Source organism: Artemia sp. Qi Xiang Cuo, chromosome 10 (genome assembly GCF_049724085.1).
Source record: "Artemia sp. Qi Xiang Cuo chromosome 10, ASM4972408v1, whole genome shotgun sequence".
Taxonomy (NCBI): domain Eukaryota; kingdom Metazoa; phylum Arthropoda; class Branchiopoda; order Anostraca; family Artemiidae; genus Artemia; species Artemia sp. Qi Xiang Cuo.
In genome coordinates, this window is record NC_142803.1 from 36283173 (window position 1) to 36307133 (window position 23961).

At 38.1% G+C, this 23961-nt stretch overlaps 1 protein-coding gene across 5 annotated transcripts in view; it reads left to right on the top strand.

The window, feature by feature from the left end:
- The window catches only part of LOC148947711 (calcium/calmodulin-dependent protein kinase kinase 2-like), a 404349-nt gene that overhangs the window by 77752 nt on the left and 302636 nt on the right, over positions 1-23961 (top strand). The gene's annotated exons all lie outside the window — the stretch shown is intronic.

Sequence of the window (23961 nt, forward strand, 5' to 3'; positions counted from 1 at the left end):
ACCCCGTAAGGATATTTTAAAAGTTATAACAATTATTTATTTAACAGAAATCCTTGCTTTTTAAATGAACGTCATGTAATGAAAAAATCACATAAAATAAAATCACAGCACCCCTCAAACACTGTAAAGGCCTTTTAATAGGAATAACAATTATTTATTTATCAGAAATCATCGGTTTAAATTTAACTTAAAAAATATAATATTTATTTATTTAACATAAATCCTCGCTTTTTTAACTAACACTATGTAAAAAAAAAATCACACGGAATAAAACGACAGAGTCCCTCAAACCCCGTAAAGCTATTTTAAAAGGTATAACAATTATTTATTTAATAGAAATCCTCGCTTTCAATTGAACGGAAAAAAAATATAAGAATTATTTATTTAACAGAAATCCTCGCTTTTTGAACGAACACCATGTAAAGAAAAAATCGCACGGAATAAAACGACAGAGTCCCTCAAACCCCGTAAAGCTATTTTAAAGGGTATAACAATTATTTATTTAACAGAAATACTCGATTTCAATTGAACTGAAAAAATATAACAATTATTTATTTAACAGAACTCCTCGCTTTTTGAACGAACACCATGTAATGAAAAAATCACAGGGAATAAAATGACAGAGCCCCTCAATCCTCATAAAGCTATTTTAAAAGGTATAACAATTATTTATTTTAAAGAAATCTTTGCTTTTAATTGAACGGAATAAATATAAGAATAATTTATTTAAAAGAAATCATCGCTTTTTGAACGAACACCATGTAAAGAAAAAATCACACGTAATAACACGACAGAGACCTTCAAACCCCGTAAAGCTATTTTAAAAGGTATAACAATTATTTATTTAACAGAAATCCTCGCTTTCAATTGAACGGAAAAAATATAAGAATTATTTATTTAACAGAAATCCTCGCTTTCAATTGAACGAACACCATGTAAAAAAAAAATCACAGGGAATAAAACGACAGAGTCTCTCAAACCCCGTAAAGCTATTTTAAAAGGTATAACAATTATTTATTTAACAGAAATCCTCGCTTTCAATTGAACGGAAAAAATATAAGAATTATTTATTTAACAGAAATCCTCGCTTTCAATTGAACGAACACCATGTAAAGAAAAAATGCATAGATCCTAATGTCCGATTTTTTGTCTGCTTTTCAAAATGTTCGTATTTGGAACTCTGTCAGTTAACACTAAGCTGTAAATTGAGTAACTCTCTCGCAATAACAATAGGCTTAGCAGTGATTAAATCTCATTGTCGGCAACAATTCAATCAGATCAGAGTTGTGCAAATGGAAATACCTTTTCGCAAATTGAGTTAGCTTCTATTTCATAGACAAAATATTTGAATTCCTTTTATTCAAATCACCTATCAAGTTATCAAAAAATATATGAACTATAAATCTGGTCTGTAAATTGTGTCAGAAAAACTTGAACCAAACCAGATTATACCCACCTAACCAGATTGTACCTACCAAACCAGATTATACCTACCAGAAACCTGTTTGGTACGGGGGCGTACGCAAATTCAATAGATACTTACTTTGAATATATTGGCAGCTAAAAAAGACACACCGGTTTTTCTGACACGGATTTAACCTAAAAAAAAAAACTTGTATATCATGAAATAGAAATTCAGTAAATTGTGTCAGAAAAACTTGAACCAAACCAGATTATACCCACCTAACCAGATTGTACCTACAAAACCAGATTAATGAGAGAGAGAGAGAGAGGAGCAAATATCTCAGTTGTCTCTTTTTGGCTGCAAAAAAAACAGTGGTCAGCTCGAAAAAAAACCCACTCTGGTTGAAAAAAAAACTTGGAGTTGAAACAAATTTGCGCGGGGAATCCCCCGTTCATACTGTTATCTTTTTTGCAATGTTTAGGAACAGGCGAGGAATCCCCACTCGTTTGGAATGGTACCAACAGGACATAAGCAAATAGCACGTAGTTTTATAACGTGTTTAATCACGTGTTTGTGAACTCATGACCTACATTCATTGTGTAATTGACAACAAAAACAGAAAAAAAACCTGTTTGACCACATTATATTATTATGACCAAATAACTAGTCTGGTAATCTGCCATGGAAAGGTGCCATGGAACGTAAAGGCCTAGAAACTTATAGTTGACCCTGAAACTTGTCTGCTTGACCCAGAAACATGTCTGGTTGGTCTGGAAACTTGTCTGGTAAGTTTTGTATAATTCCATATTCAATTGACAACAGTAGCAATATTCAGCCTGGTAATCTGCCATGGAAAGCTGCCAGGGAACATAAAGTCGTAGAATTCCATATGTACTTACTACTCATATGGAAGGGGCGGTCGTATAAACTTTAGAGGAGGCTCATTCGATAGCAAATTAAAAGTTTCAGTGCTCATTAAGAGTCAAAAGTGATTAGACGGCAACAAGCCACCCCCCCCCAACGGTTTTCCCTAAACACATCCCGTCAGAATTTTCAGATAACCATTTAATTCAAATAGTCCAAAGATCACATATCATGCCTCCGGGTTTTTACGACACCCCTTCCAGCCCCTGGGGAAAGGACTGTAAGCTATGCAAGTTTCCCATTGTTCAGATATAAGGTTTTTTATGGGAAGGGTGATCGAAAAGGGGGCTCATTCAATTGGAAATCCAAATTCTCATTAGCCTTTTGAAGATTTAGCCTGCTATTCAACCAGTTGCGACCGAACGAGTTTTTACCGACTACAATTTTTTAAAAAAGTTCCTTATTCCAGTTAAACAGCCCTTATATTTCAGCAGTCGTGTTTAAAGAATTGTGACAAAAAGTCCAACTTTAACAATAGTGAGGTTTTGAGGAGGGGGTATCCCCCCCCCCATATACGGAACAATTTCTGTATTTTTTAAATGTTAATGTTACTCCTTACTTTCAGTTGAAAAAAGCTGTTTTTTTAATTTACTTTCTGATAGTTGTTCGAATGAGCCCTCTGCCGACTTCTAGGTCCCTTGGTCTGATACGATCGTCCCTGGGGAAAAAACATCAACCAACAACACACGTCCATGACCTTTAAATACTGGTCAAGACCACACTGCCTTTCAGTAGTAAAAACAACAAACTTCACTGTTTTAATTTTTAATCCCATTTCATTGTCTAATTAATATTAAACAGTATAAATATTGTTTAAAGATTGTTAGCAATGTATATAATGATTTTTTTTTAAATTTAGGCTACATACATAATTTGCTTTGGACAGCTCTTGGATATAGAGCCGTAAAAAAAATTTCGGAACAAGTTTCACTGTCTTAGGTAAATTCACCTTTTTTTTACTTGCTATTGTTTTTATCCATGATTATTCTTTGGCAAAAAATACACAATTCCAAACATTTGCAGATGAGAGATCTACAGCAGAGTTTAGGTACGTAAGCGTCAGGTTCGTGCATTTTATGGGAAAAGAAAGAAATTTGGCAGAAATTTGAAGGAAAATGTGGAATCTGACTGGGGGCAGAACCATATTTTCGACGCGATTATCGAGCCGTTTTGCGTTTTTCCGCGGGGGAAAAAATAACTGACTTTCAGAGTGGGAACTTTTTCCGATCAGAGGACCGTTTCTGACTAATTTGTCTCTCCTGATCCCAAAAATATGCTTACCTTTTTCATCCGACTCCTGGTTACTGGGTTATCATCCTTTTCATCACTACGCTCCATGCACTTCTGAGTAATTTCCGCTTTCTGACTCTGTATTTTTAATCGTAATAGCATAGAAACTGGTGAACATTTTACGGAAAATGTGAAAAATCGACTAAGTCGCAAATTCAAATTTGTCTCCGCGGCTCCGTGCTACTTTGCGTTTTTCCGCGCGAAGAAAAAAAAAGGCGAATTTTGAGAATGAGCGATGACCGAGTTTAAATTCTCTCTTCTGACTAATTCGAGTCTCTCGATTCCAAAGACGTGTTTATTTTTGCAATCGGATTCTTGGTCCTGGATTCACCAGCATCATAACCACGGTTTCCATGCGATACTCGAACAAGAACCCATACCCTTCCTATAACAGTCCGAAGGAGATCATACATTTTTGACTGTTAGTAATTAATTACCGTTTCAGATCTCCTCAATAGGCTTCCAGTAAAAAAAAAAAAAAAAAAAAAAAAAAATCATTTATTCAACTCAAAAAGCTTGACTTTAAGGAACTTCGGACGTAAGAAGCATACTATTATGATGATAAAATTTAGAATACTAAACTACTTCAGGTATTTCAAAAAAGTTAAACAATCACATGGATCATAGGAATGAAATAGCCAATTTCGACTTTTTCCATCGTATAAATTTCTAAAAAAAAGAAAATGAGGTTCTGATGTACAGAATAGAGGTTAAAATCGGCTTCTGACAAATAAAACAACAAAAAGTGCACTATTGATTGCACTGATTATCACAACTTTGGCAGAAGCAGCGATCTGTACGTTTAAGAGAAGCTTTTGCGCATTTGCACCTGTTTTTGCACTTCGCTGTATAGCCACATTTGAGCAGTTCTTTGAAAATTGTCGCTGCCTCAGGAAGATTAGTCCCGAAAGGGTCCAAGCTTCCGTCATGCTTCACCCAGCCGTATAAACCTGGATCCAGTGGGGAAAGTTCCGGACAACGCGATGATGCCCATATCTGGGCCTGGAAGTAAGCGCATTTGGTATGCTGTTCAAGAGCAGCCACTGTTGGTAGTCTTTCCATTCCGGCTGTTTTTCGTGTGAAAAGCTCCTTCCCGCAGACTGTTCACTTCAGACAAGCCGCTTGATTTTTCCGTAAAGAACGACGACGAATCGCTAGATGTCTATAAAATGACAATCTAGCAGCGGGTCCTGATGTACTCAGAGTAACGAAAGTCGGAAGAATGGATTCCACAGCTTTCTAGGTCTTCCAAACAATGCTTTTCATGAAAAGTTAAATAATAAGTCGTATCGCATCCAGAGAAGGCATGCAAAAGGAGAAGGCTGTGAGACCTCTCAGGTCCTACGGGGGTTCGGTTTGTGATTTTAAAACAGTTCGTGGTAACAAACTGTTAGTAGAGAGTAACCCGACTCAATGGTAACCGAAACTCTAGAAAACAGAATTTTGATATTAATACATAGAACAAAAGAATCAAATTTTAATAGTGATTTCAAATATATAAGCTTTATTAAGTTTGATTCTACTAATCACGAGTTAGGCGCCAGAGAAAATCTGGCTGATTTTTGAAAAAAGGAGGAAAGACGCCCTAAAAGTTATAGAACCTTAATGAAAATCACACCATCATATTCAGCGTATCAGAGAACCCTACTGTAGAGGTTTCAAGCTCCCATCTACAAAAATGTGGAATTTTGCATTTTTTGTCAGAAGAAAGATCACGGGTGCGTGTTTATTTATTTGTTTGTTTGTTTGTTTGTTTTTGTTTTTTCCCCAGGGGTGATCGCATCGACCCAGTTGTCCTAGAATATCGTGGAAGGGCTCACTGGAATGGAAATTAAGAGTTCTAGTGCCCTTTTTAAGTGACCAAGAAAAATGGAGAGCAGCCAGGCCCCATCCCACGCTCATTTGTTTCCCAAAGTCACGTGATAAAAATTTTGAGATAGCCATTTTGTTCAGCATGTTCGAAAATATTATAAGTATGTCTTTTAGGATGACTTAATCCCCCGAAATTCCCGGGGGGAGGGCTGAAAGTTATGAATTTTACCCAATGTTAACATATAGTATTGGTTATTTGGAAGTTTACAGACGTTTTCAGGGGAGATTTTTCCTGGTAGTGAGGGAGGGGGGTGGGTCGGGGGTTATGTGGGAGGATCTTTCCATGAAGGAAGTTTTCATGGGGGGAAGGGACATTGCTATGAAGGGGACGCCGGACTTCCCAGCATTATTTAAAAAAAGATCAGAAATTTAATTTTAAAAAAAACAAGTATTTCAACTGCAATAGCAGCAACATCGAAACTTCAAACGAACAGAAAATATTACGTATATGATTGGGTTCACCCCCCTAGTCAATACCTTGCTCTTTAAGCCAAAGATTTTTTAGTACTTTCATAAGAGCTATTTATTCTAATTAATGGCCTTTGTGATTAAGCGGTCATTTTTAAAAAATTGGAACAAAATTTGAACTTACGCTTAAAGAGCAAGGTATTGACTAGGGGGCAAACCCCCTAATAAACAAATTAAAAATATATGAATATAGAAATATGAATATAGTTACGTAAGTTAATTCGTAAGTTACGTATATTTATTACTAATAAAAACGTTCGTAAATAAAATTAAACAAGTTTCGAGAAAGCCATTTAACTAAATAAAAGTAAATTAATATGAAAATTTTGTTTTAATTATTCATGTACGGTGAGCCAAGATCAAAACCTGCATTTATTCAAAAAAGTTCAAAAATTAAATTAAAAAAACAAGTTTTTTAAACTGAAAGTAAGGAGCGACAATAAAACTTAAAACGAACAGAAATTATTCCGTATATGACAGGGACTGTCCCCTCCTCAACGCCTCACTCTTTACGCTAAAGTTTGACTCTGTCTCACAACTTTATTTTTTAAAACAATAATAAACTTTAGCGTAAAGAGCGAGGCGTTGAGGAGGGGACAGTCCCTTTCATATACGTATATTTATTACTAATAAAAACGTTCGTAAATAAAATTAAACAAGTTTCGAGAAAGCCATTTAACTAAATAAAAGTAAATTAATATGAATTTTTTTTTTTTAATTGTTCATGTACGGTGAGCCAAGATCAAAACCTGCATTTATTCAAAAACGTTCAAAAATTAAATAAAAAAAAACAAGTTTTTTAAAATGAAAGTAAGGAGCGACATTAAAACTTAAAACGAACAGAAATTATTCCGTATATGAAAGGGACTGTCCCTCCTCAATGCCTCGCTCTTTACGCTAAAGTTTGACTCTGTCTCACAAGTTTATTTTTTAAAACAATAAAAAACTTTAGCGTAAAGAGCGAGGCGTTGAGGAGGGGACAGTCCCTTTTATATACGGAATAATTTCTGTTCGTTTTAAGTTTTAATGTCGCTCCTTACTTTCAGTTTAAAAAACTTATTTTTTTTATTTAAAATCACGGTATAAAACGAAGTTCCTCTGTTTTCACGCAGTCAGTTTTTTAGGCTGTCGTCAGTGTTTTTTGACGAGATCAATCCTTTGAGCGTCGGTTTGGGACTGTTGCTTCCTAATGTAGGTAGCGAAGTTCAAGCGAGCGTATTCACCGAAACTAATTCCAGGCTTAAGAACAATGAGGTGTGCTAGAACAAACCCTTCTAGTACAATTCAGTCGACGGTTGGGAGACTTCTGGGTAGTGGCTCTTCAAGCTCTGCCGTCAAACAGTCAACTATGTCAGATTTTTTTTCCAAACCGTAGCTTGCCGTACTCGGACAGGGAAGGTAGAAAGGCTGGTTCTCGTGCTTGAAAAAGTCGGTCAGGTCTGCCCCTCTACCCTTCATTCTATGTACAAATTGTACGTTACTTGTTCTCTTCTCATATGCTTTCTCTTTAAAAAGTACGTGCCACGTGGATTTTTTTTTTTTTTTTTTTTTTTTTTTTTTAAACCTGCTAGCGATATGAGGTATTTCGAGTCGCGTTTTTAAACCCGCAAATGATCCATTCATTCAGACCACAGTCGTCACTTGCACATTAAGGTGAACCAGAGTTTGTAATGTAGAAGTATGAAAGACAGTCTACACCCGGCGATGATGAAAGTGATGATTACTCAGTAACGGATGGTTGGATATTAAAAGTAAGTACATTTTCAGACTCAGTATACTCGATTTAGCCATGAAAGATACCCTAAGCGCATCTACTACCTCAGTATACAGAAAAGAGCACGACCCGCGATGATGAAAATGACGAAAACTTGGGGACTGCTGATCTGATTTCAAAAATGGGCACACGTTCAGAATCAGCAGACCCGAACCAACCAGAAACCCTTCAAACGTCCAAATCCTTCAATTAAAAAAATATAGGACTTTCCGCGCGGAAAAACGCGGAAACTCCGCGCTCAAAAAATATGGTTCTGTCCCATGTCAGATTCTCCGTATTTTTCTACATATGTGTGCCAATTTTCGTGTTTTTACCTTGAAATGCACAAACCTTATGGAAATTGGCGCTTATGTACCTAACTAGTTCTCTGATTGGTTTCAAACAGTTCGTGGTAACGAAGAATGCATACATTTTCGGGTGGGAGGGGGGGGAACGAATTTTCTGCTGGGGATTTTTCCACGGGGGGATTATCCATGGAGAGGGAAGCTTCCAGGGGGGAACTTGTTAGGGAAATTATACACTGGGGGAATTTGCCAGAATTCCTATTCAAAGTCCTTTTTATATGTCTTCCTTTGCTTGCTTTCTCTTTTCTGTCTCAATTTTACGCGTGGAGTTGTTAGGGTATTTGTCCGGGGTAAATTTTCACCAGGACTGAATTTTCTAGAAGACATTTCCGTGAGGAGGGGGATTTCGCCGTGGGGGTGAGGCCAGATTACCTGGCATTATTTAAAAAACGATCAGAAATTAAATAAAAAAAACAAGTTTTGTTCAACTGAAAGTAAGGAGCAACATTAAAACTTAAAACGAACCGAAAATATTACGTATATAAAGAGGGTTGTTTCCTCCTCAACACCTTGCTCTTTACGCTAAAGTTTGAATTTTGTCTCAATTCTTTTAGAATGACTTCGGGAAACACAAGAGTCGTTTATTTGGAACACAGAGAAGTCGTTTAATTAGAAAACTAAGAAGCTTTTATAAAAGTGCTAAAGAACTATAGCGTAAAGAGCGAGGTGTTGATGAGGGGGACAATACGATGTGTTTGGGGGGAGGGGTAACTGCCTTCCGATCACTGACTCTTAAAAAGAGCACTAGCGCATCTGATGGCCAATCCAATGAGCCCCCTCCGAAGTTTATATGACTGCGCTTTCTATAAATACCTTATATGTCCCTAGGGCATAACTTACAACCCTTGCCCTGAGGACTGGGAGGATTTTTTATCCTCAAAAACATAATTTCCAGACCTTTCTGATATGTTGAACAAAATGGCTATCTCAAAATTTTGATTGGAAGTGTTTGTGAAAATTATGGGCGTGGGGGAGCATTTGCCATCTGATCACGTTTGACTAATAAAAAAGACACTTGTCCTCTCACTTTACGATCGAACGAACTCCTTTCGAAGCTTCTATTACAAAACTTTCTAAAAAATCTTATATGCCCCAAGGGCATAATTTAGGGCATATGGGGGAAGGATTGTCACCCTCAATGACATTATTTCCAGACCTTTCAACTACGTTGAACAAAATGGCCATATCAAAATGTTGATCGGAAATATTTGGGGAAATGATGGGCATGGGGTTGGGGTTATTCTCCCTCCAATTACTTTCGACTATATAAAAGAACAACATCCCTCTCAATTTCCAATCCAATGACCCATTTTTGAAGTTTTTACGACAAAGCTTTCTATAAAAACATTATATGCCCCCAGGGCATAACTTACAATCTAAGCCCTGATGGTTGTAGAAGGGTTTTCATACTCAAAATATAATTTACGGACCCTTCAACTGCGTTCAACCAAATGGCTATATGAATATGTTGATCGGAAGTGTTTGGGGAAATGATTATATGCCCCCAGGGCATAACTTACAATCCTAGCCCCGAGGGTTGTGGTTGGGGTTGCCATACTCAACAAAGTAATTTCCGGACCCTTGAGCTACGTTCAACAAAATGACTATATCAAAATGTTGATCGGAAGTATTGGGGAAAATTATGGGGGGGGCATTTGCCCTCTGATTGCTTTTGACTATTAATAAGGGCACTAGCCCTCTCAATTCCCAATTGAATGAGCCCTTTTTGAAGTTTCTACGACATTGCTTTCTATAAAAACCTTATATGACCCCTGAGATTAACCTAAAGCTTTTGACATTGAAGCTGTGGGGGGTTTGTCATCCTCAGAGACGTAATTTCTGGACCCTTCAACTACGTTGAACAAAATGGCTATCTCAAAATTTATATTGAATGTGTTCGAGAAAATGGTGGGCGTGAGAGGGGGTTAGTGAGAGGGGCCCGTGTAATAATGCTCAAAGACCTAGTTTCCAAAATTTTGATTGCATAGGTTTGGGGAAATGGTGGGCATGAGAAGGGGGTTAGGTGCCCTGCAATCATTTTGGACTTTTTAAAAAGGGCACTAGCCCTTTCAATTTCCAATTGAATGAGCCCTTTTTGAAGTTTCTTTGACACCGCTTTCTATAAAAACCTTATGCCCCATGGGCATAACTTACAACCCTTACACTGAGGGGTGTGGGGGGTTTGTCATCCTCGAAGACATAATTTCCACAACTTTCAACTACGTTGAACAAAATGGCTATCTCAAAATTACGATTGGATGCGTAGGTGAAAATGTTGGGCGTGAGAGGGGGGTAGGTTGCCCTCCAAGAAATCTAGACAAGTTGGCGTGCTATCAGATATTTTAAAATCCGATCGAGTTAGCCATTTTTGAAGTTCCTGCGTAAGCGCTTTCCACGCAAACCTTATATGCCCCCAGGCCATAACTTACAACCCTTGCCCTGTGGGCTCTGAAGGGGTTACATCCTCAAAGACCTAATTTACTAAACTTTGGAAAAACTTTGAATAACTCCTACCCTGAGGGCTGTTGGAAGTGTCCTCCTTAAAACATAATTTCTATTTTGAAATCAACTACGTTGAATAAAATGGATATCTCAAAATTTTGATTGCATGTGTCTGGGGAAATAGCGGGTGTGAGAGGGGGATTAGATGCCCTCCAATCACTTTCTACTATGAAAAAAGGGCACTAGCCATTTCAATTTCTAGTCGAATGAGCCCTTTTTGACGTTTTTACGACAACGCTTTCTATAAAAACCTTGTAAGCCCCAGGGCATAACTTACAGCCCTCACCCTGAGGTTTGTAGGGGTTTTGTTATCCTCAATAACATAATTTCCAGAACTTTCAACTACAGTTGAACAAAATGGCTATCCAAAATATTGAGTGAATGTGTTTTAGGAAATGGTGGGCGTGAGAGGGGGGTTAGTTGCCCTCCGATCACTTTCGACTATTAAAAAGGGCACTAGCCCTTTGAGTTTCCAATTGAATGAGCCCTTTTTGATGTTTCTACGAGAAAGCTTTCTATAAAAACCTTATTTCACCCCAGGGCATAAAGTACAACCATTGCCCTGATGGCTTTGGGGGGAGTGTCCTCCTCAAAGACATTTTAACGTTAAAGTTTTAACGTTGTTCCTTACTTTGACTTGAAAAAAAAAGTTTTTTTTTATTAAGTTTTTTATAAGAATCTAGATTTTGGCTTGCTATTGATATGTTGGGTAATTTTTAATGATAGTTGTACTATTATAGCGTGGATTAATGGATAGGGGTTTGTTCAAACATGTAGGTAAAATTGGCATAATTTTTGGGGTTGAAAATGGTAAATGGTAAGGGAAAAAATATTCAAATATGTAGGTTAGAAATCTGGATAATCTTCGGGGTTCTATAGAGCTGAGAGAATTCTAACTTCCATCATTTTACAAACTTAAGTGTAGACAAATATTAATCAACTATTCTCCTCCACATGCCCTGAAAGTTTCAACTTAATTTCCTTAACCTTTTTGAAGACACCGCAGATTTCCCACTAAACAAGCCCCGACAGTTTTAATAAAATAGCCTATTCTTAGCCGTTCTTGAGATAACGCAGATATACCCTTTGGACAAAATTGTTTATTCTGTTTACTATTGTGGAATCTCCTCTAAGCAGGGTTGCCACTAGCTCAAAAAAAAAATCCATGGCAAGGGTAAGAAGAAATCCATGTTTGTCCATGTTTATCACTGTTGTCAAAGATACGAAGAAATTTGCCGCTCTCGGCGCTTCGCATCGTTCATATAGATGCAACGCGGGAGTGCACGGTTTGCATTTTTTTTTCATGTGATAATTCGTCGAATGCGCTGGAATATTTCAACGTATCTCGCAAACCAGCAAAATTTTGAATATTCCGTCATTAGGGAGAAATCGAGAGTAAATGCAAAAACCGTGAGATCACATCTGTATGAACCGAGAGTACAACTAGGTTCTGTCCAGAGGTACATAAACGTAACAGAATTACTCCTGCCATAAGCACAATGCTGGTCTCAAATCAGGCTATACCCTCGCGTCCGTTTTCTTCCGGCTGATTCCTTCGTACGAAAAGATAGCCGATTCGGCCGGAAGAAAACGTTTGCATGAAAAAACAGGGGGGGGGGGTCTAGGCTGATTAGATGCGCTCGACTTTCCTACTTCTGTTACGGTTATTAGTAGAACCCTATCAGGAGGTCCGGTTGCTCACCCCTGCTGCCATCTACAATTTAGTTTAATGCTGACGGGACATAATTTATTCAAGGATTATCGATCGAGTCTAATGGGGGTCAAGGTCAATCGATCTGTTGTTGTTGTTTGGCCACGTGTAATGGCATGAGGGGTGATTTACATAATCGATGGGGGAATTATTGATTCACATCTGGGTGGAATTATGAAACAATATGGTCATAGAGTCCCTAGGGAGAAAGATTACGTAATCGCTCAATGACCTCTTTTTCCAAGATCGATTTATTTGTTGTTTCTATGTGTAATAACTCCGGGACGAAGGTTGCACATGCGCATTGAATTCTATCGGGAGCAATGTTATTGATCTAGGACTCGAGGGGGAAGTGAATTTCCGAGAACTTGATTGCGTAATCGATTGGGAATTTTATTGATCCGATAACGGGAAACAGTTAGATCACAAGTTTCCTTCTCAGCCAATCAGCGAGTCGGTTAAATACCCCTTCTCAGCCAATCAGCGAGTTGGTTAAATATTATTGGCGGAGTGAATAAAATGAAGGGCTTTTTTGTATAGTTCTTTTAGTATGTGTATAGAATTCAAAGGAGTGAGAAGAAGAAGAACAGTTTGACTTTACTCATTTGGATGTATATTTGTGTGTGTTAATGATGGCGAGTGGAATTTTTACATTATTAGAAGTTGATAGTGGAGTTGATGAAAATAATACAACAGCACCAAGCAGTGCGGTGAAAATTACGATTGGTTCGAATCTTTTTCTGGAATGGGATGTAGTATATGCACAATATGTGATATCTTTCAGCAAATTTAAAATGAAGGATCAATTATGTTTCACCGCTAAAGTTGATATAGCACATGTGAATAGACTTCAATGTGCTTTAAGTGCATTGGTGAAACATATTGAAGACAATAAACAGTATCGCTGATTGTACATGTTCTATATTATTGATGTTGTTGTTGTTGTTGTAATTATTCAATAAAATTGTTTCGAAATCGAAAATGTTCTCTTTCTTTTCTGGTTAGGGGTAACGAATCAGGGTCAGTCTAGAGTCTGCAGTTGGAGTGAAAGGACTGAAAAATGAATAAATTTGAGAAAGAGAGAATTAGATCAAATCTAGTGTTTATGGAAAAACATTTGATTTTGGATGATGATTTTCTCGAGTTATCTCTTAAACGCAGGATATTCTCTAGTCGGGGAACACTTGACAATATAATGAGGAGTGATTCTCCCCCATTGGACTATTTTATGAAGCTTTTACGATGTGATTCAAATGTATATAGTCAATTTATTGATATATTAATTGGAACAAAGCAGAATCATATTGTGGATATACTTTGAAAAAATTGCCAATGGATTCAATGTAGATGTCTCCCCCCATCATTCAAAAGAGGCAGCGTCACAGAGTTACTCCTCTCTCCCATTTCCCTCTCGTTGAATTTATCGAACGAAGAGGATCAGTTTCGTTTTAGCTGTGAGTGAGTTGACATCGGAAACCGAAAAATGTTCTATATATGTCCATTGTGCATGCACACTATTGGCAGTTGGAATCAATGTGAGAATTGTACAATTATAGATGAATATAGTGAAAAGTGTAAATTATGTAATCCTTGTAAATTACATAGAGGCTATGCAGTACAAATTAAAGGATGTAATTCATGTCTTGAGGTGGTGTGTGACTCTCATCCTAGAGGGCACCTGTGCTACAAGTGTCACTATGATAAATGTGATCAGTGGGAGAATACTTACCCCGCTATGATTGGAAAGAATCTCAAACGTGATTTTAGTTTATTTCTACGAGATTGGTATCGTCGTGGATTTAAATTATTCTGGGAAGAGGAATCTGGCCTACGATTTAACTCTTGGGGTAACAAGACAATTTGGTTTATACGTCATAGCTGTGATGACACCACCTACTATGACTATAAACCAAGTGATTTTTATTTTTCAGTGACTGAATGTGATTCAACACTTGAAAACACTTTGTGAAATTACTTCAAATAGACAGATTGAAACTCGTGAATTTCATAATATGAATGCAAATAGTATAATTGACTATACAAAGAGATATGACAAGAGTGAAGTTACCTTGTACTGTAGAAAATGTGACCCTGACTTTGCAGTCAATCAAGATCAATATACAGTGAATCCAAATGATTTATCGGCATTAGTGGTTCACGACAGTTCCCTATACATTGAAGATGAAGAAATCTAAAGTGAAGATTTAAAGACATTGTTGTATATATATATGCATTTTATTAATAAACAAATTCACATACATTTTTTAAGCACTTTACTCTTAGGGCACTGAAATCCATACTATATAGGTTTGAGAGGATATTTTCCACTAGAAAGTCATTCAGACGTGGATTGTCAGCATAAATGTGGAGAAACTGCTTGTAAGTATAGCCGCGACATCGGAACACAAAATATAGTAGTGCATGGAAGCCACAGCATTTAGTCGTTAGATCCTACACCCTCTTCCGATTTTGAATAATAGTTTTCCCACTGCTCTCAATATAGTTGCTGATGTGAGGCGTGTAGAATGTATATGGTAGACCAAGAGGATCCAAAAATTCAATCGTCTTCATTGTTTGAAAGATGCACAGCCAATGACCCATCAGCACAGTCGACGGATTGCTATTAACAATAATCAAGGTATTGTTGACACTTTGAATTTTTCCAAGAAAGTCCGAGGGCAGACAATAGGATTTGTACTGAGACATGTAGGGGTCCATATTAAATACAGTGAATATTTGACTGGTGTTCATGGCGCCAAGTCTAGTCGAACACTGCCTTCGGGAGGCATTTCCCAATAGGTTTCATATTGATTTAGTGAGATTAGTGCAATACTCTCAGCCAATGGGTTGGCAAATGTACACTCTAAACACACAGTCCCCGTCAGATACTATGCTCATATCCTGCGTGCCAGACAAATCCAAAACAATGATACCATGTGTTTTAGCAAACGTATCTTCGGTTATACAATTTTCAAATAGTTGAGAGTCATGATCTAGGGTTTGCATGGTCAACTCATACAATTTTCTATAGGATTTATCAAAAGATAGATTGTAGAGTGGGATGCCATTTACTTTGCACACAAGAGATGAAAGTTCAAACATCTCGAATTTATGTGGACATTCACTCCATGATCCAATTGCACTGGCGCTTTTTACAAATGCCAAAGCCAATTTCGAGGGGATTTCACCATTGATAAAGGATGAATCGGTGAAGGTGCGTGACCCCATTGCAATATGACGCTGATTGGTGATTGTGTGAGGAACAAGTAGTTTAATATTATTTCCATTGGCTCTCAATTTTTCCACGGCCAAAGCAACAGAACTCATGACATGTTGTTTGCGTACATGAAGTATTGCCGAGGTGAGGGAGAGACTTACATCAGGATTGGCAGCAAGTTCTTTTCTCAATATGAAATTGGAGGGTGCAAACGTTAGTTTTATATCCACTTTAACATTGGGTGGTAGCCATTGGGGTACATTAAATATTTCATGATATATTTTTCCAACTAAATGTAATTCACTAGTTGTAGCATTTTTAAGTGCATCTATACTATCAGTATTAGTAATATATTCATATCCATTGGAGGCGCCTCTCAATTCCTTGTATGAATTGGGTGTCATCAGCATGAATTGCATATAGTTTGTATAATTTGAGAGATTGTTGCTTGTGTTCACCAGCGTGCCATTGATGTAGACACTAATTTGACGAAATAAATTATGTAATATACAATTTTCATAGGATATTCCTTCGGCCCGAATTGGCATTGTATTATCAGATTTCTGGACTTTCATTTGCAAATCTATAAATGTTGAAGACATGTCCATAAAGTAGTCTTCATTGGAATAAATTTGAAAGTGGATATTATCGGAGAGGGGTTGTTGTGGATAGAATTGTTCATAGTATCCATGCTTGACACTCACATCGACATTTTCAGCATTGAATAGATTCAATGAGGCGGTGATTGAAGGTTGAGAATCCTTATGCGGTAGGTAGGACATTTTAGGAGAAGATATCTAGTTTCGATCTGACAATTCTATTCTTCCTGGGACTTCTGGTTACACTACGTGTCGGCTTTTTCCTTCTTGTCTTTGACAAAAGAGATGTCTTACGTTTCCGTCCTGAGCGGAGACTGATGAGTGATACGTTGTTTCTTGACCTTTTTAAAACTTTGCCATTTTGTTTTCATCTCTCGCCAAGGGTTTGCGCACTGGACCTAAGATTTTCCGAAGCACTTTTTTTAAAATCCTTGCCAGAACCCCAATCGTATAGTGTAGAGGATGCAAAATCTGTCACATCCGGTACAAGATATTTTCTAGCCATTGGTAGCAAAGAGCGAAATAGCTTATCAAACCAACTGCCAAGACCATAGCCAGACATTGACGAGCGTCCCTTATAGTAGTCCATTACATTGCACTTTTGTCTCTGTCCAAGAGTATTAACATAGCAGTCAATATCAGGACAAGTGAATACCACTTTTTTATTAGACATCTTGTATTTGAACGATGGGTCGAAAATGGCATGTAATCACAGCCAAACCTTTTGAAATTGCTATTGGATCACCCAATTCGGTTCTTAGTGTTAACTGACAGAGTTCCAAATAGGAAGTGTTTACGGGGATATACTGAAGATGCTTTTATAGTGTGTAGTGATGAATATGTTCTTGATTGGTTTTTCGTTCAAGAACTCGTAGGAAGGGAAAATTTGAATTACCAACACGAGATGTTGACAAAAATAAAGCGTAGAGAAAAAAAAAAGTGTCCGTGGAGAAGGCATGCGTTTAGTCAGCGAAAACTAAATAAGTGTTTCAGGCACTTTTACAATTGATTATATTGAGTTTAAAGACAAGACAGTACTTTAGGCTATAATTGAGAATTGCCTTTTCACTGGCAATAGGTGAAATACTATAGATTCTGCTCTCCCCTTTTTAATAGTTGAACTGAGCAGCTCCCTTTTTACAACCGGCAGTATTTTCATTTATGGTGCTACATTATTTGTTCATGCAGGTGCACTTATTGGAGGGTCGTTCAACGTATTGATAATTCAACCAATTGATCTTTTGAATTTGTTCTTAATAAACTGGTGGCGGTGGCCAATCATATGGTCTGATTTCTATTTCATATTTACGATCCTTTCTCAGGATTTCATAGGTATTTTTGATAATAAAGTCTACAAGATCCACTTCATACTTTCAATCAAAATTGATGGTGGGGGAGATTTTTGTCCAAAAATCAATTGTTCTAGTCAAATCATTGTAGAGAGGATCAGAAACATTTGACATGAAAATCACATAGAAATCATTGGGCATTGATAATATCTTCAGGACTGACCCAAAAATCAAAATCCGAGTTGTATCCTAGCCAGCGAACAAGCAACTGATTCTTACCATGGCGTGTACGACTCTTTAATATCTTTTCAATTTGATAACTTTCACTAGTGTTTGTAAATTCTTGCAGTTCATATTCATGAAAGCCGCCGAGAATCTCATCATCCTTGGTATCGCGCAGGAGATAAGTTATGGGCTCGGTTTCCAGGATTTTAGACACTTGGAAATTTTTGGTGCTCCAGAAATAATTCCCCTTTTAAAAAAAATTGCTGGTTCTATTAATTCGAAAAGTATAACAAGCATTTAATTTCTTCTTTTTTTTTCTCTTTTTCACCCTTTGTGTATTGCCTTAGAAAAGTGTCAAATATATTTTCACTGCAATGACCACACTGAGGACGTGAGTTGGACAGAGATCGATGGGGTCGTTACTTATAAATAAACATGATTTTATATAAATCATGAATAAAAGCCGGTGTATTTTTAAAAGTGCAATATCTTGAAATTAATAGACGAATCGTTCTTATTAATCGTTCAGCCAATGCAGCCTTTATCGGGCTGTGACTATGATAAAGTATTGTATTATATTTCAAAAGAACCTTTTGCACATGGGGATTAACAAATTCACTGCCGCGATCCGATTGAATTTTTCTATACGAATCCTGTTCAAGAATACTTTCAATGGTCATAGCAACTTCAACACCTCTCTCTGTTCGTAGTGGAATAGCATATGCATAGCGACTAAAGATACTGATTGCCACTAGAATATATTTTTAGGGCGCATTGTGACGTTGTTGAACTGCGTCTAAAGTTAAAAGATCCATTTGCATTATATGCAGAGGGAAAAAGGCTTTAGTTTGTCGATATTGTTTACTGCGAAGCCTGTGATTCCGATGTAGTGTGTAACTCGCTTCATTTTCTAGATACTCTTTTGCATTTTTCAATGTGGTGGTGCCGGAGACAGCTTTGGAAAGCGTTTTGGGGGAACTTAAACTTCCCGCTTCGCCAATATTTTCATAGACACCTTTCAAAACTTCATCCATTTTGAGCGTAGACACGTAGTGTAATGTCCACTCCCCTTTTACACACTGGTGGGCGAATCAATTCGTCCTCACTTTTGACTAGCAACCACAGCTGTTGTAAAATCAGTGCCGCTGCTGATAGTATCTTCAAATATTGAATCTTCTTCTTTTTTAAATGGCGTTGTTGGTGGAGGGCTATATTCTCTTAGTTTCTTTAGAATTTGCTTATTGCCAATAAGACTTTTGGGAAAGTTTGATACACACAGAAAGCTGTATAGATTATCGTCAAAGGATAAGAGTCCTTTACGATTCGTCACCATATCACAAATTAAATCAACTAGATTATAACTTTTTCCCTGAATTATAATTCGTTTCCCTGTGCTCTTGACTTGAACTTGATAGCCAGTTTCCAATATGAGATAAGATAATACTCGTTTACTCTGTTATCGATAGGACAATGGCAATAGGTTTCCAATTTTCAATGCAATTTAATTCAAGTGCTTCTCCTTTGATTGCAGTGCTGCTGCAGAATCTTGAGGAAATATTTGCTGTTGAGGGAGATCAGTGACGACGGGGTCAAGTCTCATAAGCATTATCAATCTGGTCCACTAGCTGCAATGCCTCTTTAGGTAAAAGCAGTTTTTTGTCGTCGGAACAAGTATCGTCGATAATGAATTTGCGCATATTACACTCATAATATTCTACTTGTAAGAAGACGAGCTTAAATGGTGTCAATTTATAGGGTTTAGCCATTCTCTCACTAGAGAAAACTGTTTACAAGTCCTGCAATTATCGGTAGTAGAAGTGTGAAAAAGCTACCGCCCGCCTGAAGGAACCGTGTTCTTTTAATATTTTTTCCTTTTTTTTTTAAATCCAAGGCGCGTACACTGGAACGATGTTGCTTTTTATGTTGTCTAAAACCTTATGGCAGTTGAACATTGCCCTCAGTTAAATTTAAACAAAGTTAAGATATTAGATTAATGAAATCATTGTCAACCCCATGTTTGAGTATAGCCTTCCTAAGCAACGGTTTTGAAGTGCTTAAAACGGGAAACAGATGCCGTTGTTCGTGTCGTTTCTTTATCAGTGTCATAATGGCGACTGATAGTCTTTTCTACTGTTCACGGGAAGATATACTGTAATTTCATTTTTGAAAATGTTGGTGACTACACGTAGATCCTGGGGCGTGCTCTGATTAAGATCCAACAAAATGTAACGGTAGGGCTTGCTCGTCGCCTGAGTGTACGCTGACAACATAATTTTAGGGGCGCGGGGTTATATCTGATTATTTAGTGTTTGGCGTGAGATAGAATCACTAACGACTCGATAGATAATATAGACAGTGCAATTCAAAGCAATGGTTCGCATACAATTGCTCTGATGAAACAGATTGTGTAGAACTAGGGTAACGGAAATGTGTTCATGATGGGAGCGAACGGTGAACAGTTGTAGCATTTCCTGTGACAACTGTTCAATGGATTCAGCCAAATCATCAATAATCAACCACGAGTTCGATTCAATACTATTGAAAACATCAAGTCCTCGTAAGAATTGTATTGGTATGGTTGTGGCAATAGCTTTTATTTTATGATAGGACTCCTGCCAAATACTATAGCAATAGTAGATTTTTTTCGGCTTTTCCAAAAACATTTTATCGCAATTTTGAATTATTCTAGCTAAAAGTGTTGTTTTCCCCGACATTGAGGGACCACACAGAAACGATCTGAAGGGTGTTTTAAATTGATACATGCTGCTGCTGTTGGGGACAACAGTCGGACTACAACTAACTGTAAATCATTTGTGCTCAATGAATAAGTAGTAGCAGTAATTTCCCCACATAGATCTATCTATTAAAGAACAACAAAAAAAACAATATTTCATGGCAGTATTTATTTCGACACTGTATGAAAACAAATATTTGCAGTCAACATGTACAACAATCAAAATAAAAACACTTGTTCAACAAGAACAGTTGAGAAAATTTCTCCGATGGTCAAAATTGAAAACTCTATTTGTTCAACATTAACACAGGGAAATTATAACAATTTATAAATAATCACTTATTTTCTTTAAAAACACTTGTCTGTAAAACAATTTATTTACAATAAAAAAAAACACTTTTTGTCCATCATCATCTTAAACACTTTTCTGGACAACACTTTTTTTTTGTCTACTTAAAAACTTTTATAAACAATAACACTTTTTATACATCAGAAAATACACACACACACTTGGGAATTGCTAATAGCACAGTTGAACATGATGAATTTAAAAATAGGGTCCCCCCCACCCCCGAGGACCGCGGGGCCGAAGGCCGGCCGCAGGTGGGACCCCCCCCCTAGGCGACCGCGGGAAGGGCCCCCCCTCCCCCCGGGAGCGGCGGTGGAAAAACACTAGTTGCCATAACTGCTCTGGGTTAGGGTAGGTGCGGTTGAGTGAGTGGTGAGGGGTAGTGCTTGGGTTACATTAGTTTGTTGGGTTAATTTATGAACCGGTTGAGTGGTGGTTAGTTGGTTAGGTTAATTTATCCAGACCAAGTTGTTTGCGATAGTCTACGCATTCAACTTGATCTAAAATACGATAGTGGCCGTGGGGTAGGACAGTCACACCATTCTCGAGCACATAGACCTTGTCGGATATACACGACATTGCATTCTTTTCCACTCTCACAGTATAATTTTTGTACTGTAGAGAGCAAATTGCAAGCACTTGTGCTCTCGGCACTAGGCTACTTTCTACACAGTCTCTGTACACGCTCATGTTGAAATTGCTCTTTACAAAATGTGTAGGCACCCCTTTACACGCCTTCTGTTCTTCCCCACTATGAGTTCCAACACAGGAAACTTTTGGGCCCGGGAAACCCCCCTTGGCTATCAAATCACTCCCCGTCTTTGATTTTACCAGTAATAATTGGTCGGGGGATTGAATTTTCACTAGCTCGAGGTAGAGAGATAGATTGCAGTTGGTGAAATCCATCCACGAGCTGATGTGTCCCCCATTTTGCAAATCACCCATTAAATCCCATTCTCTCCCATTTACCTTTAACAGCAGAGAATCTGTATCACCATAGTAAACTTGAACCCCCCCTCCTGTGGCCATTGCACCTTGCACACATTGTAAAAGAAAGACAACATGAGCTCCTTTGAAATTTCTAGTACTGAACTGCCACCTGCAATATTCTTGTTCAGTACTACGTTTCGCTTTTTCCTGTGTAGAAGAACCATGACGGCTTCTTTGCTCGTGAATGATGTAAAATTAGGGTCAGCACTACTTCTTGCACACTCTAGAGGGTCAGTCACGATATCACAACGAGATCTAGTACGACCGCTTTCACAAATTTTTCCAAACGCTGAATTTAGGATGTGCTTATACATTTCCTTCTCCACCTTTGAGTTTGTCCTATAGCGGTTATCGACAAAGGTGTAAATCAAAGTTTTCAAATAGGGTCGCTGATTGAACTGCAGGAACCGGTGTATTTTAGTGATCTTGAAACCATTGTTCACCATCCAGTGCAAAAGCACATGGTGAACAACGGCATTCTCCTTAGGGTCCAAATCAGCAATCAGTTTCTGTTTAGAGTGGGTCCAATGCATCCCTATCTCCTCAACCACTGATCGAGTGTAGAGGCTCAGAGAGTCCCTGCTCACCGGCCGATTGATACAGGGACAAACAAAATCTTTGACTGAGTCGTGAAGCGCCAGCGGAATGTGACCGTCAACTTCAAAGAACCATCCTTGTGGCCCATTTTCCTCGACGATGGTAATGTCGGGGAACTCACAAGGATTCTCAAGCCATTGATAGTTCCCACATGGCAAAGAGTAGTGTGACATTGCCGAGGGGTACAACGAGTTCATGTCCAAGAACACATCATGTGACTTTACACCGGTGTTGTCTCCATTCGGAGCGATTAATCAGATATAGTCCTCGTGAAAAACGTATCCAAATCGTAGTGATCGCTCAAAAAAAAGGTGTTGATCTATGTTAATGATTGGACCGAGGTCCTCCAAACTAATTTTTAAACTTAAATTCATCGCGACATGGGGTGTGTAGACATATGAGTGAAGATCCAACCCAAACTCTGACGAGATCTGGTCTGTGTTCATACAAAGTCTATCCAACAGAGATAGAACGTCACTTGCCAAGTACAGTCGACAATAATGCGACCCATTTTTACAACTCCCCTTGGACCACAACTTCTTGGCAAACTCATACTCCGCGGCTGTGCATTCACTGTTGGTCAGTGACTTGTAAAAAGCTTCAATTGGAGGTAGTTTCTCCTCACTTAAGCGTGCGCCAGAACAGTAATAATAGTATGCGTATATACCTGTGCATGTCAACAGGTCATAAATTTAACTGTCTGGAAAGTGATGTTTAAGCAATGGAAAGCTATCAAAATTGTCGCTTTTTCGCACTTGAATCAATTGACTCAATGCCTTGTGGGAAAAAATAAAGGAATCTAAAAACCTGAATTTATTCCAGCATGTATGCCCATTATACACTGCCTGCCATTTCAGTTCGAGAAGCAATAACTTCTCGGCTGATTTGGGAATTATGTTGTAGGTAAATGACCTCTATACCCATGGACAATCTACTCCCCCTCCCTCCCTATGCATACGTGCCAGTACCGGTAAAATAAATTTTAAATCATAATTGGAATTATGAATAAAAACAGGGATAAAAAACTGCTGGCTAACATTTAAATTACACGATTGATGCGCAACTCCTCTAAAATTACTCCCCCCCGCGGATATTTCCTGCCACAAATGGTCATGATCTCTGACTTTCCCCCTCCCCCCACGTTTCCCGTTAGTCCCCATAACCTCCACTGCACACTCCTCCATACAAACCCAACATATTTTTTGATTTTTAATCGCGAGACGATCCTCTGCAGACAGCACCAATGGATAATGTGTATTTCTCAAATGAGAAATAGCACCATTAGCCGTGCCAATCAGTTTAGTCAATGCCTTGTCCATGCACTCAGGTCCCTCATCCAATGTTTCAACTATTTCTAACAACCGCATTGTGTTAGACCTGTCTCTTTACGCGTGGGCGTAGGACACCACAATGGACTGGTGTTTGGATATTGGGGGTTATTCACCTCCACCAGCTTAACTTCACAGTCCAAAGATATTTTGTTGCACTGGAGAAGGTTCTTCTGAAAATTTTTAAAACGTAGAATTGCCCTATACCCTGAAACAGTTTCCACTGTCTGGTAGCCGTGGCGGCTACAATGCCTCATGTGATTTTGTAACTTTAGTTCAGTCCAAAATCTAGAGAGGCATGTTGGACAGTAGAAATGTGTCCCCTTATTCTTACCCTCCCCCA